Source organism: Nerophis ophidion, linkage group LG20 (assembly GCF_033978795.1).
Source record: "Nerophis ophidion isolate RoL-2023_Sa linkage group LG20, RoL_Noph_v1.0, whole genome shotgun sequence".
NCBI classification, from domain to species: domain Eukaryota; kingdom Metazoa; phylum Chordata; class Actinopteri; order Syngnathiformes; family Syngnathidae; genus Nerophis; species Nerophis ophidion.
Window position 1 is genome coordinate 18,812,907 of NC_084630.1, and position 10,875 is coordinate 18,823,781.

At 42.4% G+C, this 10,875-nt stretch overlaps 1 long non-coding RNA gene across 1 annotated transcript; it reads left to right on the plus strand.

Moving 5' to 3' along the window:
- Positions 1–4,311: 4,311 nt before the first annotated feature.
- On the plus strand, positions 4,312–7,656 carry LOC133538824 (uncharacterized). Its single transcript, XR_009803114.1, has 4 exons — positions 4,312–5,036; positions 5,161–5,221; positions 5,813–5,918; positions 6,196–7,656. It is a non-coding gene; the product is annotated as an uncharacterized LOC133538824 (long non-coding RNA).
- The last annotated feature ends 3,219 nt before the right edge of the window (positions 7,657–10,875 follow it).

Consider the following 10,875-nt stretch of genomic DNA (forward strand, 5'->3'; position numbering starts at 1 on the left):
CTCTGTTCCATAGTAAAGCTTCACCTCCGTGAATTTTAAACAAGGAAACACCGGCTGTGTTTGTGTGGCTAAAGGCTAAAGCTTTCCACCTCCATCTTTCTACTGTGACTTCTCCAATATTAATTGAACAAATTGCAAAAGATTCAGCAACACAGACGTCCGGAATAATGTGTAATTATGCGATGAAAAGAGACGACTTTTAGCCGTGTGTGGTGCTGGGCTAAAATGTCCCCTCCAACCAATAACGTCACAAACACGCGTCATCATTCCGCGGCGTTTTCAACAGGAAACTCTGCGGGAAATTTAAACTTGTAATTTGGTCAACTAAAAAAGCCGTATTGGCATGTGTTGCATTGTTAATATTTCATCATTGATGTATAAACTATCGGACTGCGTGGTGGGTAGTAGTGGGTTTCAGTAGGCCTTTAAAGGGGAACATTATCACAATTTCAAAAGGGTTAAAAACAATAAAAATCAGTTCCCAGTGGCTTGTTTTAATTTTCAAAGTTTTTTTCAAAATATCCCTTAAAAAGCATTAAAGTTCTTGATTTTCCCTATTTGCGATGCGACTATCCAATTCCCTGTGACGTCATACAGTGCTGCCAATACAAACAACATGGCGGTTACCACAGCAAGATATAGCGACATCAGCTCGGATTCAGACTCGGATTTCAGCGGCTTAAGCAATTCAACAGATTACGCATGTATTGAAACAGATGGTCGGCGTATGGAGGCAGATAGTAAAAACAAAATTGAAGAAGAAATTGAAGCTATTGAGCGAATAGCTATTGACGCTATTCGGCCATAGCATGGGTGTACCTAATGAAGTGGCCCATAGCATGGCTGCCTTATTAGCATCGCCGGTAAAATGTGTGGACCAAACGATCAGGACTTTCGCATCTTGTGACACTGGAGCAACTTAAATCCGTCGATTGGTAAGTGTTTGTTTCGCATTAAATGTGGGTATCTAGTTTCAAATGTACATACTGCTAGCGAAAATAGCATGTTATCATCGATTACCATAGCATGTTAGCATCGATTAGCTGGCAGTCATGCCGCGACCAAATATGTCTGATTAGCACATAAGTCAACAACATCAACAGAACTCACCTTTGTGATTTCGTTGACTTAATCGTTGCAAATGCATCTGCAGGTTATCCATACATCTCTGTGCCATGTCTGCCTTAGCATCGCCGGTAAAATGTGAAGACACTTTGGTACATTCAATGGGGGTCTGGCGGAAGATTTCTTGCCAGTGGTGCAACTTGAATCCCTCCCTGTTAGTGTTGTTACACCCTCCGACAACACACCAACGAGGCATGATGTCTCCAAGGTTCCAAAAAATAGTCGAAAAAATGGAAGATAACATAGCTGAGACCCGGTGTTTGTAATGTGAAAATGAAAATGGCGGGTGTGTTACCTCGGTGACGTCACGTTCTGACGTCATCGCTAAAAGACCGATAAACAGAAAGGCGTTTATTTTGCCAAAATTCACCCATTTAGAGTTCGGAAATCGGTTAAAAAAATACATGGTCTTCTTTCTGCAACATCAAGGTATATATTGATGCTTGCATAGGTCTGGTGATAATGTTCCCCTTTAAAGCAGGACTGCGACTCTTACCCCTCGATCCCATGTAAAACAAACAGGAGTCAAATAAACAATTGGTAACCCCACTAAAAAGACACTGCACATTGATATAGTTCTGTGAACATCGTTTGTCTTCTGTGCAAATTTAAAGAAAGCGAACAGTGTGTGATTTACTGCAATCCTGTCAGTCTTTTAAGTTTTTATCTTTGGTTAGTTGAAATTGTTCAGGGGCAGTACGATAGGAGAGGGGTTAGTGCGTCTGCCTCACAATATGCCAGAGTGGAGGTCACCGCCCCTGTCCAAGGTGCAGCGACAGACAGGGGCGTGTGAGTGCCGGCTTCGAAACACAGCTGATGAGGCGATTAGATTTTACAGGTGGTACGAGTTTTCTAATCACTTGTTGTCTTTTACGGTAGCAGCCGGTAACAGGTTGAGGGAGGACTGAGAGGATTTGGAGAGACTGAAAAGTCCTGTAAATCTGAAAAGATTATTGACAAGCTCATTGAGGAACATTAAAGGGAAACATCATCACAATTTCAAAAGGGTTAAAAACAATAAAAATCAGTTCCCAGTGGCTTGTTGTATTTTTTGAAGTTTTTTTCAAAATTTTACCGGTCTCCGAATATCCCTAAATAAAGCTTTAAAGGGCCTTATTTTCGCTCTCTGCGAGGACACTGGCCATTTCCCTGTGACGTCACACAGTGCTGCCAATGTAAACAAACAATGGGAATACCACAGCAAGATATAGCGACATTAGCTCGGATTCAAACTCGGATTTCCGCGACTTAAGCGATTTAACAGGTTATGCATGTATTGAAACAGATGGTTGGAGTATGAAAGTATTGAAGAAGAAACTGAAGCTATTGAGCGAATAGCTATTGACGCTATTCATAGCCATAGCATGGCCGAATAGCTGCGTTAGCATCGCCGGTAAAATGTGCGGACCAAACGATCAGGACTTTCGCATCTTGTGACACTGGAGCAACTTAAATCCGTCGATTGGTAAGTGGTTTTTTCGCATTAAATGTGGGTGGAAGGAAACGTAATATAGTTGCAAATGCATCTACATGTTATCCATACATCTCTGTGCCATGTCTGCTTTAGCACCGCCGGTAAATAGCATGTTAGCATCAATTAGCGTAGCATGTTAGCATCGATTAGCTGGCAGTCAACATCAACAAAACTCACCTTTGTGATTTCGTTGACTATCGTTGCAAATGCATTTGCAGGTTATCCATACATCTCTGTGCCATGTCTGCCTTAGCATCGCCGGTAAAATGTGGAGACACTCTGGCACATTCAATGGGGGTCTGGCGGCAGACACTTTCGCATCTTCGGGCCAGTGGTGCAACTTGAATCCCTCCCTGTTAGTGTTGTGACACCTTCCGACAACACACCGACGAGGCATGATGTCTCCAAGGTTCCTAAAAATTGTCAAAAAAACGGAAAATAACAAAAGCTGAGACCCTGTGTTTGTAATGTGTTGAAAATGAAAACGGCGGGTGTGTTACCACGGCGACGTCACGTTCTGACGTCATCGCCTCCAGCGCGATAAACAGAAAGGCGTTTAATTCGCCAAAATTCACCCATTTAGAGTTCGGAAATCGGTTAAAAAAATAGATGGTCTTTTTTCTGCACTATCAAGGTATATATTGACGCTTACATAGGTCTGGTGATAATGTTCCCCTTTGAAACTTTGTTCAAATCTACACGCATGACTCCTGTGACGTGTGTGGCAGGGGAACCGCTCGGAAGAGACTCCTACAATCACTTAGGGACTTCTTTGAAGGGACCATTAAGACATTTAAGTGGACCATATCGGGGCAGCACGGTGATATAGGGGTTAGTGCATGTGCCTCACAATACGAAGGCCCTGAGTTTAATCCCGGGTTCGGGATCTTTCTGTGTGGAGTTTGCATGTTTTCGCCGTGACTGCGTGGGTTCCCTTCCGGGTATTCCGGCTTACCCCCACCTCCAAAGACATGCACCTGGGGATAGGTTGATTGCCAACACTAAATGGGCCGTAGTGTGTGAATGTGATTGTGAATGTTGTCTATCTGTGGCGACTTGTCCAGGGTGTACCCCCGCCTTCTGCCCGATTGTAGCTGAGATAGGCCCCAACAACCCCCCGTGACCCCGAAAGGGATAAGCGGTAAAAAATGGATGGATGGGATGACATTGTTCACACATTGCACAACTTTTATTTTTTCTATGAATACACAATGATGCCTAGAAAGCAGGGAGTAACTCAACCCTCATGAATAGTTTCTACCTCAGTTTGTATGGTTTGTGGCGTTAGCGCGGGATTAATTAGTGGAAATGACAAATGGGGTAATTGTGAAGTGAAGTGAATTATATTTATATAGCGCTTTTTCTCTAGTGGCTCAAAGCGCTTTACATAGTGAAACCCAATATCAAATTTTTACATTTAAACCAGTGTGGGTGGCACTGGGAGCAGGTGGGTAAAGTGTCTTGCCCAAGGACACAACGGCAGTGACTAAGATGGCGGAAGCGGAGATCGAACCTGCAACCCTCATGTTGCTGGCACGGCCGCTCTACCAACCGAGCTATACCGCCCCAGTTGATACATAGAACAGTTTTTATTCATGTTTTTGTTCAACCTTAAATGGGCTGTGACTTAAAATGTAATTGCTTTGTAGAAACACTGAGATTTTGTCCTGATCCGTGGTTCGGATCAGGTTTTGTATTCTCCGTTAGTTTTGGACTCCTTCAGTTCCTGTTTGGGCACCTCCTGAGTTTGTTACCATGGTTACATATTATTTTCACCTGCCCCTTGTGTTCGGGACGCTCACCTGTTTCCAATCAGAGACACTATTTAAGCCTGCCTTTGCCAGGCACCCATCCTGGCTTCTGTGTTTTGCTTTATGCTGTTGTTACGAACGTTTTTTGCTTGCCTCCTAGCTCATGCTAAACTAGCATCCGGTGCGGACGGCACTTTTCTTCTGAGTCTTGTTTTTCTGCTTTTGTGCTTCGTTGATTTTGAAGATTAAACTATACACCTACCTTCATGCTTTGTCCGTTAAATAAATAAATGATAAATGGGTTGTACTTGCATAGCGCTTTTGTACCTTCAAGGTACTCAAAGCGCTTTGACACTACTTCCACATTCACCCATTCACACACACATTCACACACTGATGGAGGGAGCTGCTATGCAAGGCGCTAACCAGCACCCATCAGGAGCAAGGGTAAAGTGTCTTGCTCATGTAACCCATATTTAAAATTCCCATTAAAACACATGCATAGACTGCAAAGACTTTTATTTTGAAGGGTTACTTCCTGCCCAAAATGGCGCTCGCTTCCTTTTAAGGAAGTGCTGCGCACTTCACTCGTCCCTCCTGTCTGCTGTGGCTGCATGCTGTGAGACGCACTGGAGACAAACTCGCAAAATCTTCTTATTCTCACACATTGCAAACATCATAATTAGGTGAGTCTTTTACCATGGCATAATCAACGGAATTCCAAAATCACAATCATGTCCCATGTCGCCAATATTACGATTGCATCTGTTTTTTAGCATAGGCGCTAACCGCTGCTATTTCCCCATACAGCCAACCTGTTGTATTAACTATCGGGCTGTGCAGGTGTGTTGTTTTGCCCTCGATTACTCAGGTAATTACTTTTTACTTTCTTATGATCATCCAGCCGATTTATAGGCAAGAATTTAGTCCAGCAAAGGGCTTTGTGGTTCTAATATGCTTTAGCCACTTTGTGGATGCTTTTCTAAGTTTGTCTTTTTTTTTTCACTACACACTCTAGATGGAACCAGGTGTGTGTATTTGGTTTGTTGGGCAACACTTTAATTTAACTCTGCTTGATTGGTTATTAACTTTGAATGTTTGGACAAGTACTTGTATTTGAATCATGATTCATTGCGTTTCTAATAATGAGTATTATTATGAAACTAGTTATATAAGTGCACTTGTAATTGAATTTGTTATTGATCCATGATTGAGTTTTATCACTTTAGATAAGAAATCATGATCTGTATTATTAGAAATATATTATGAATGTTCAATTTTATTGAACTCATGATTGTATATTAATCAACATGGTTAAATTATGTCATCAATTGTTTATTAATACAAAATATTTGTCATTCTGGACAATCGAATGTTTATATTATGCATTCAAGTACATATATAATGTACTTTACTAGTGAAGAGGTAACTAGGTTACTCACTTTGTTTTTTGGACTTTTAGGTCAGGTATTTTTTCCGGGAAGGAATACCCGGTGCCCCAAACAACCTGAGCTCCCCATCCACTTTTACACTCAACTCAACAAAATGGCGAGCTAAACAACTATGCGGTAGGACAAGCATTTTTTTTCTCCTCCGCTGTGAACCTTTTGGATTACTTTTGTTTTTTTGAACTGAACTTTTGGACTGACGCAAAAGTCGTTGCATTTGAACTGTGAATTGTGGACTGGTTCCGAGAAGGAAGCAGGATTGTATCTCGTATTTCTGTTTTGGGTATTTTTTTATTATTTTTTATTGTGTTATCTGTGGTATTTATGTTCTTGTATCAATACATTTAATGCAGTCAAAAACCAAGATAACAAGTTGTCGTCGTCTTTCACACCACAGGCTCCTAGACGAACCATCTTCTGTTGCCCAAGTTACACTCTTAACCCGACTAGCCCATGCTAGCGTTACACTCAGGACACAACGGACGTGACGAAGTTGGTTCTAGGTAGGGGTTGGACCAGGGACCCTCGGGTTGCGCACGGCCACTCACCACTGCGCCACGCCGTCCGTCCTGCATCCCGGGAGAACAAACCGCGCAATGAGCTGCAACCCAAATCGTGACAGTGAGAAGCCAGCTTGTCAGTTCTCCCACAGCTGACAACAAGGAGATGGAGACGCGCCGGCGAAGACGGGAGCCAGCCAGAAAGGCTTCGCCTCGTTCCCGTAACTGTCCTTTGGACAGCAGGACACCACAATCAGCCCAGTATTCCTCGCCGCCGGAGTTTGGTAATCCGATTCATCGTTTTGCCAAACAGTTCACTCCATGGTTGGTCAAAAAACTGCACTCTAGCTCTGATGACATCACCGAACCAGCGTGGGGCGATGACATAACTTCGTCGGCGTCATCCAAGGAAGTCACAGACCACTATTTTCGTTTTTTGCCTTCTGTCTCCCTTAGTCAGCCACCTCCTAAAGACTTAAATTCGAAAATTTAACAACTTGTTTTTAACTTTAGACTTTGTTAGCCACATTCTCCTTCTGATTGCCAAGTGAAGTGAAGTGAATTATATTTATATAGCGCTTTTCTCTAGTGACTCAAAGCGCTTTACATAGTGAAACCCAATATCTAAGTTACATATAAACCAGTGTGGGTGCCACTGGGAGCAGGTGGGTAAAGTGTCTTGCCCAAGGACACAACGGCAGTGACTAGGATGGCGGAAGCAGGAATCGAACCTGCAACCCTCAAGTTGCTGGCACGGCCGCTCTACCAACCGGGCTATGCCGCCAAGCTCCTCCCCCTGAGACTCCAGCACGTCCACCACCATCGGTCCATCGGCGTGCCAAGCCGCAACCCCCGGCTAGGCCACCTCCGCCAAAGCCAAGGCTAGCGACCCTTTCAGCTCCAAGACCCAAATAATGACAGATTAAGTCTAATTCAGTGTTTTTGAAACTGCACCAATTTGTTCTGCAGATATTTCAACTAACAAAGTGTTTTGACAAAGGGATTATTTGTAACATGTACATTTTCTGAATGTGCTTGTTCTACTTTGGGCCAAAGTAAAACAAAGAAATCTATCTGAAGTTGTCATAGTTGTGTTTTTAAGGTAGCATGCCATGATTTTACCCGTCCGGCACACGTGGGAATAGATTTTCCCCACATGCGGTCACTAAACTAAAATGAGTGTGACACCCATGTTCTAGGGAAAAAAGATTCTTGAATGTTTTCAAAATGCAATTATTTGTACGGTAGTGTTGACAAATAACTGCATTTCTTTACGTTGTGAAACTATGCTGAATATTTTATCCTATTTGATAGTTCATATGTATTCGTACAAACCCTATAATCTGCTAAATTCTGTGTTCTTTGTCATCGACATTTGTGTTTTGTACTGATGTGTATTTCTGGTCTTGTCATCCTCGTAAAACCCGAAGGAAAACACTGCAGTGCAACCGGATCACAAGTGATTTCGGAAACGCTTTACTGAATTATAAGTTGCTTTATTACAAGCGTGTTATTACAGGACTGCAGTTCCTAGAGGAAGTCAATTTAAAAAAAATGAGGCACTCCGAACTTGGAGAAGTCAAACTATCATTTTTAATATTCTTCCTTTCTGTCTCTGGGTGTGAGCTAAGTCAGGACAGCACACCCTGACCATAAAAAGAGATGTTTGTGTGTGTCTGAAAAACAACTTTATTTTTAAATTCAAGCTTTATGTCATAACCTAAATGTTGGCGTTGAGGTAGACTTGTAGTCTCTTCTCAAGGATAGGGCTATCACCTTTGCATTCCGAAGTCCCAATTAGGGCATCTTTCCCACGAGAAGTGATCCAATCCACCTGCGAATGTCAAACTTAAGGGCCTTATCTTTTTATGTGCTCAAACTGAAATACATCTGTTTACTTAGACGTGGAGGTTTGCTTTCGCCTAAGTTAATATAAACCTTCACCATATACAAACCCTGTTTCCATATGAAATGGAAACTTGTGTTAGATGTAAAAATAAACAGAATACAATGATTTGAAAATCCTTTTCAACCCATTTTCAATTGAATGCAAATAAGAATTAACTTAGAATTTCATGGCTGCAACACGTGCCAAAGTAGTTGGGAAAGGGCATGTTCACCACTGTGTTACATCACCTTTTCTTTTAACAACACTCAATAAACGTTTGGGAATTGAGGAAACTAATTGTTGAAGCTTTGAAAGTGGAATTCTTTCCCATTCTTGTTTTATGTACAGCTTCAGTCGTTCAACAGTCCGGGGTGTCCGCTGTCGTTCTTTACGCTTCATAATGTGCCACACATTTTCGATGGGAGACAGGTCTGGACTGCAGGCGGGCCAGGAAAGTACCCGCACTCTTTTTTTAAGAAGCCATGCTGTTGTAACACATGCTGAATGTGGCTTGGTATTGTCTTGCTGAAATAAGCAGGGGCGTCCATGAAAAAGGCAGCGCTTGGATGGCAGCATATGTTGTTCCACAACCTGTATGTACCTTTCAGCATTAATGGTGCCTTCACAGATGTGTAAGTTACCCATGCCTTGGGTAAGTAATGCACCCCCATACCATCACAGATGCTGGCTTTTGAACTTTACGTAGATAACAGTCTGGATGGTTCGCTTCCCCTTTGGTCTGGATGACACAATGTCGTCTCGTCAGACCACAGAACATTTTTCCACTTTGTATCAGTCCATCTTAGATGATCTCGGGCCCAGAGAAGCCAGTGTCGTTTCTGGATGTTGTTGATAAATGGCTTTCGCTCTGCATAGTAGAGCTTTAACTTGCACTTACAGATGTAGCGACAAACTTTATTTAGTGACAGTGGTTTTCTGAAGTGTTCCTGAGCCCATGTGGTGATATCCTTTAAAGATTGATGTCTGTTTTTGATACAGTAACGTCCGAGGGATCGAAGGTCACGGTCATTCAATGCTGGTTTCCGGACATGCCGCTTACGTGGAGTGATTTCTCCAGACTCTCTGAACCTTTTAATGATATTATGGACCGTAGATGTTGAAATCGCTAAATTTCTTGCAATTGCAGTTTGAGAAACGTTGTTCTTAAACTGTTTGACTATTTGTTCACACAGTTGTGGACAAAGGGGTGTACCTCGCCCCATCATTTCTTGTGGAAGACTGAGCATTTTTTGGGAAGCTGTTTTTAAACTCAATCATGGCACCCACCTGTTCCCAATTAGCCTGCACACCTGTGTGATGTTCCAAATAAGTGTTTGATGAGCATTCCTTAACTTTATCAGTATCTATTGCCACCTTTTCCCAACTTCTTAGTCATGTGTTGCTGGCATCAAATATGTTGTCTTTGTAGCATATTCAACTGAATATGGGTTGACAATGATTTGCAAATCATTGTATTCCGTTTATATTTACATCTAACACAATTTCCCAACTCATATGGAAACGGGGTTTGTAATATGAGTTAATTCACTTCAGTAACAACCGCAGTGGACACATAAATCAAATCAAATCAAATCAACTTTATTTATAAAGCACATTTAAAATTTACCACAGGGGTAGCCAAAGTGCTGTACAATGGACAGGTTAAACGATAATACGAGGACCGAGCAAACAACACAACACAAACAGAACATGATAAAAAATAAATAAATAAAACATAAAAACAGGTTCACAGCAGGTGTATAATGGGGCGCCATTGCAGGATGGATATCACTTAGTGTTAAAAGCCAAGGAATAAAAGGATGTTTTTAAGAGAGATTTAAAAACTGGAAGAGAGGAGGCTTGTCTAACACTCAGAGGTAGGTCGTTCCAGAGCTTGGGAGCAGCAGCAGCGAATGCTCTGTCACCTCTAAGCTTCAGCCTTGTGTCAGGGACCGTCAGTAGCAGCTGATCGGCTGATCTTAGGGATCGGGTGGGGCAGTAAGGCTGAAGGAGGTCGGAGAGATATGTTGGCACGAAGTTGTTTAGACAGTTAAAAGCAAATAGAAGTTTAAAATTGATTCGATAACGCACAGGGAGCCATTGAAGGGATGCTAATATAGGGGTGATGTGCTCACGTCTGTGGGTCTGTGTTAGCAGACGAGCAGCAGAGTTCTGCACGAGCTGCAGGCGGGCGGGAGAGGCCTGGCTAATGCCTACATACAGGGCATTGCAGTAGTCTAAACCATTACAGATAAAAGCGTGAATTAATTTCTCGAGATCATGTCCTGACGGAAGCGGTTTCACTTTCGCTATTTGGCGTAATCGATAAAAGCTTTTTTGAACGACGCTGCTGATTTGTTTTTCGAATTTAAAATCGGAGTCAAACTTTACCCCCAGGTTTGTGACACAGTAGCTGAGATACGGGGTCAGAGTGCCGAGGTCAACGTTGGGGGAGGGAGAGCGACTTCTGTTTTGTCTTCATTTAGGCTCAGGAAGTTAGCTGAAAGCCAGACTTTGATGTCGTGCAGGCAGTCAATGAGACGTTGAACTGTGTTATTTTGTGCCATGGAAAAATAGATCTGGCAATCATCAGCATAAAAATTAAATGCAATACCACACTTCCTAAAAATAGAACCAAGGGGGAGAAGGTAAAGCACAAATAGGATTGGGGCAAGGATTGAGCCCTGGG